Here is a 5,680-nt window from a genome sequence, read left to right as displayed (position 1 = left end):
GTTCTATTAAAATTAATGAGTGAGATTATTCCATTTACTAATTAATCTAAATAATCCTTTTAAGGGTGGTGATTTGTAAAAACTATCTTGACCTCTAGATTTAGCAACATATACCTGCAATTCTTTTAATCAGGAATTCTATATCTAGTGGATAGTGAATTTGGGAGTTGTGAGATGCAAATAGTCAGGCATGATGTGGCATTCATACCAAGTCATGTAATTACAGGGTGATCCCTCAGGAAGTTTGGACCAAATGACTGCCTAAAAAGGGACCAAAAAAAAATCTCATGTCAGAAATTAAAAAAAAAAAGTCAAAACTCCTGTGCTAATCTACATTTTGACTGAACCAATGAGTTAAAGAAGAACAAAAAATCTTCTTTTTTACCATTTAAGGAAACACATTGTGAAGCAAGTAATAGAGTACTTTGTCTTGAGTCAGGATGACCTAAGTTCAAATTCAGCCTCAGATACTACTAGTTTTATGCTGCTGGGTAAGTGATTAAATTTCTGATTGCCTAACAAAAGTACTTACTGGATACATTGGAGAAGGAAATGATAAACTTTTACCCCATATTCTCAAGGATCGTTTGTCCATAAGGCCATGAAAGTTGGACATGACAGTTGGAATAATAATAGAAGTAAATCATTCTAGGTAGTGGGCCTCTTTTCTTATTCGTGTGTGTGTGTGTGTGTGTGTGTGTGTGTGTGTGTATGCATGTATTTTACTTTACTTTTCTGCCTCTGGGTTGGATTAGATGGTACATAAGCAACCTAATGCAGGATTGCTGAGAGGAACTGTGTTCATCAAGGCTGTTCATCTCGCAAAGTTGTTGTGTTCATTGTTCTTTGGTTTTACTCCCTTTGCTCAGCATCAGATCCCATAAGTCATTCCATGCTGCTCAAGAGTCTGATCATTTATGGTTTATTAAAGAACAATAGTATTCCATAGTATACATGCCCTATAACTTGTTTAGCCACTCCCCAATTGATGGGCATCCCCTCAGTTTCCAATACTTTGCCACTACAGAAAAGGCTATTATAGGGGTGGCTAGGTGATGCAGCAAATGGAGCACTGGCCCTGGAGTCAGGAGTATCTGAGTTCAAATCCAGCCTCAGACACTTAAAAATTACCTAGTTGTGTGGCAATGGGAAAACCACTTTTAACCCCATTTCCTTGCAAAAAAAAAAAAAACCTAAAAGAAAAAGGGAAAAAAAGAAAGGGCTACTATGCATATTTTGGAGCATGTAGGACTCTTCCCTTTTTTTTTATAATTTCTTCCAGTTATAGACCTAGTATTGGAATTATGGGGGTTAAAAGATATGAACAGAGGATGACAGTTCTTAATTTATAAGAAACTTTGGAGGGAATCTAATCCAATCCCTCATTTTATATAGTTGAGTGAAAAGAGGATGAGATCTTTCTTCTGGATGTTGATGATATTTTCAATCATAGGTGAGTTAGAATTGTCTTGGATCCTTGTATTGCTGAGAAGAGCTAAGTTCATCAGACTAGATAATTGCACAGTTTTGTTGTTAATGTGTACAATGTTTTTCTTGCTCTGTGCATTACACTCAGCAAAAGTTCATCTTAATCTTTCCAGGTTTTTTTGAAATTTGTCTGTCAATCATTTCCCACGGACCAATAATGTTCATATGTACTCATATAACACAACTTGTTCAGCCATTGCTCAACTGATAGACATTCCATCAGTTTCTAATCCTTTACTACAACAAAGAGAGCAGTGATAAATATTTCCATATGTGCGGATCTTTTCCCTTTTCCCCCTTTTTTCTCTCATTCATTTGGCTGCTGATGGATCAAAAGGAATATATATATATATACATATATGTCAGGCAATCAGGGTTAAAATATAAACAAGAAATATTTCTTCTCTTCCATTAGATTTCTACCATAAGATCAAAGACAAGCTGTCACTTCATATATAATTTTTCATTTCCCTGTAGGGAGATTGTTCCAAATTGCTCTCCAGAATTGTTGGATCATTTCACAAATCCACTAATAAGTGCATTAGTATTCCAGTTTCCCCACCTCCAACCTGCAGTTTTCATTTCTTTTCTGACATATTAGTAAATCTAATAAGTGAGAAGTGGATCCAGAGTTATTTTAATGTACAATTCTCTAATTAAGAGTGACCTAGAGAATTTTTATATGAATATAAATAATTTTAATTTCTTCATCTGAAAACTACCTATTCATATCCTTAAACCATTTTTCATTTCAGAAATGATTTATATTTTTATAAATTTGATTCAATTTCCTCTTTATTTTAGACATAAAGCCTTTATCAGAGACACTGACTATAAAAATTATTTCATCACTTTTTGTTTTCCTTCTAAACTTGGTTGTATTAGTTTCATTTGTGCAAAAATAATTCAGTTAAATGCAATTAAAATAATTCATTTTCAATTTCATATTTTCTCTCTCCTTAAATCTGATTAATAAATAATAAATACCATACTCTTCTAAGTAGTTTATATTATTAACCATTATGTCTATATCATGCATTCAATTCAACATTATCTTTGTATAGATTATGAAATATTGGTTTATGCCAAGTTTGTGACAAAGTTTTCCAGGTTCCCAACAAATTCTTGTCAAAAAATGAATGTTTATCACAGAAATTAAAATATTTGAGTTCATGAAACAGTTGATAAGGATACTTATTTATTGCTGTGTTTTGTGAACACAAGTCTACTGATCCCCCACTCTATTTCATAGCCAAAATGAAATCATTTTGATAACTTCTGCTTTATAATATACTTTTAGTTCTGTTATTACTAAGTCACCTTCCTTTGCACAATTCTTCATAAACTCATTTAATATTCTTGATCTTTTCTTCTTCCAGATAAATTTTGCTATCATTAATTCTAACTCTGTAAAATAATTTTCAATTGCTTATTTAGAAAGGCCTGTAATAAGGAGATTAAAAAAATTATGTTGTATTAGCATGGTCCATCCATGAGCAACTATTATTTTTCTTATTGTTTAGGCTTGATTATATTTCTGTGAAGTGTTTTGCAATTTTATTCCTACATTATCAGAGGTTTTCCCAGCAAATAGACTCTCAAATATTTCATCTTGTCTACAGTTTTTCGGAATGGGAATTCTTTTTCTATGTTCTGCTGCTGGACTTTCTGGGTAACATAGAAATTCTGAAGATTTATATGAGTTTAGTATCTATCCTGCAACTTTACTTACTTATTTTAATTGTTTCATGTAGTTTTCAGGAGTCATCAGGATTCTTTAAGTACACCATCATATTATCTGCAAAGGGTAAGAGTTTTGCTTCCTTGTTATATATTGCAATTTCATAAATTCTTTTTTCCTTTCTTATTGCTAAAATTAAGTTTGCTAGTACAATACTGAATAAAAATGATCATAGCAAGCATCATTGTTTCACTCCTGTTCTTATTGGGACAGCTTCTAAAAGAAAATTATCCCCATTAAACATGATACTTTCAAATGGCTTTATTTAAATACTGCTTCTCATTTTTATATATACTTTAATATATAGATAGATAGATAGATAGATAGATAGATAGATAGATAGATAGATAGATAGATATAGATATATATATGTGTGTGTGTGTGTATATTTTCCAATGACAACGAAAACTCATTCCTTCCCAGACTTTTGAATTGTACATTTTCAACCACATTTCCTTCCCTAACTCCTTCATGTGGCAGCACAAAAATCTGATATGGGTTGAATGTTTACAATTGTGTTTATCTTATTTCCATGTTAGTAATGTATGAAAGAATAGTTAGAAGTAAGGAGAAAAACATGAGGAAAAAGAAAAAATGTAAAAGAAAATTTAAAGAATAAACATAGCATATTTTCCTCTGCACTCAAAATCTGCAATGTTTTCTCTGGATATGGATAACCTTTTCCTGAACAGGTCCATCGGGGTTATTCTTGCTAGAAGGATATATTTGCATCACAGTTCACTGTTTCACAATCTTGATGTTAATGTGCAAAATGTTCTCCTGGCTGTGCTTCCTTCACTCTGCATTAGTTCCTACAAGACTTTCCATGTCACTCATAATTTCTTATAAAACAAAATAACTTAATGAGTTATCATATAACATACTTGATCCATCGTACCCTAATTCATGGGTATCGCCTCAATTTCCGATTATTTGCCACATCAAAAAAATATGCAATAAATATTTTTTCTTCATGTCAGCCTTTTCTGATTTTTTATTACCTCTTTGGGATATATTCCTGCTGATAATATTACAAGATCAAAGAGTAAACACAGTATGATTGTCCTTTGGGCGTAGCTTCAAATTGCTCTCTAGATTGTTGGATCAGTTCACATCGCTAACAACACTGCATTAGTTTTCCCTTAGCAATTATTGATAATTTTAATTTTTTCATCTGAAACATACTTGTGAACATCCTTTGACCATTTACCAATTGTGGAATGACTACTATTCTTATAAATTTGCTACAATTTCCTTTACATTTTAATATGAGTCTTTATTAGAAGTACTAGTTGTGAAAATCTATTCTCATATTTATGTTACTTTTTTTTTTTTTTAGTTTTTGCAAGACAATGGAGTTAAGTGGCTTGCCCAAGGCCAAACAGATAGGTAGTTATTAAGTGTCTGAGGCCAGATTTGAATTCAGGTACTCGTGACTCCAGGGCCAGTGCTCTATCCACTGTACCACCTAGCCACCCCTTATGTGTTCCTTCTGATCTTGATTGTTTTGGTTTTAGTCATGCAAAAACCTTTGCAATTTAATATAGTCAAATTATTCATTTTTCAATTCATTACATTCTCTACCTCTTTTTTGATCATAGAATTTTCCCAAATCCATAAATCTGATAGGAAAAAAAAACTATTCCATTTCATTCAGATTCACTAATGATATTTATTCCCCTTTATGTCTAAATCCTGTACCCATTTTGACCTTGCCTTTACAGGGGGTGAGATGTGGGTCTATTTCAAATTTTTCCTTTCCTACTTGCAGGTTTTTCCAGCAGTTTTTTTTTTTTCAAATCCTGAGGATTTTTTTCCCCACAACCCAAAGGTTTTAATTAAATTATCATGGTTATTAATTGCTGTTCCTTTTGTAAATAATTTATCCTACTGATCAATTTCTGAGCCCACAACAGGCAGTTTTTATGACTGAACTTCATAATAAAGCTTGAGTTTTGGTATGGCTAGGTCTCCTTACTTTGCTTTATTATTTTCTGAATAGTTTCCTGACCTTTTCCCCAAACAATTTAATTTTGTTATTATTTTTTCTAGTTCTGTAAAGTATTTTTGGTAGCTTGTTGTTGAGGAAATTGAATAAGTAATTTTATTTAAGTAGAATTTTAATTTATATATATATATATATACATATATATATATATATATATATATTAGCTATATTAGCTCAGACTAACCATATGTAATTGACTTTTTTCCAGTTGTTTAGATCTCGCTTTCTTTGCGTGAAGAGCATTGTCCAATTTAGTTCATATAGTTTCTGAATTAGTTTTGTGAGGTAGACTTCCACATTTTTTTATGTTGTCTACAGTAAAAGTTAATGGAATCTCCCTTTTGATTTGTTGCTGTTGTATTTTTTGGTAATATATAGAAATTCTGGTAATTTGTGTGTTTATTTTATATCTTGCAATTTTGATAAAGTTACTAATTATTTCA

The sequence above is a fragment of the Macrotis lagotis genome, chromosome 6 (genome assembly GCF_037893015.1).
Source record: "Macrotis lagotis isolate mMagLag1 chromosome 6, bilby.v1.9.chrom.fasta, whole genome shotgun sequence".
NCBI classification, from domain to species: domain Eukaryota; kingdom Metazoa; phylum Chordata; class Mammalia; order Peramelemorphia; family Peramelidae; genus Macrotis; species Macrotis lagotis.
The sequence above is the reverse complement of the archived record's forward strand: the minus strand, read 5'-3'. Positions refer to the sequence as shown.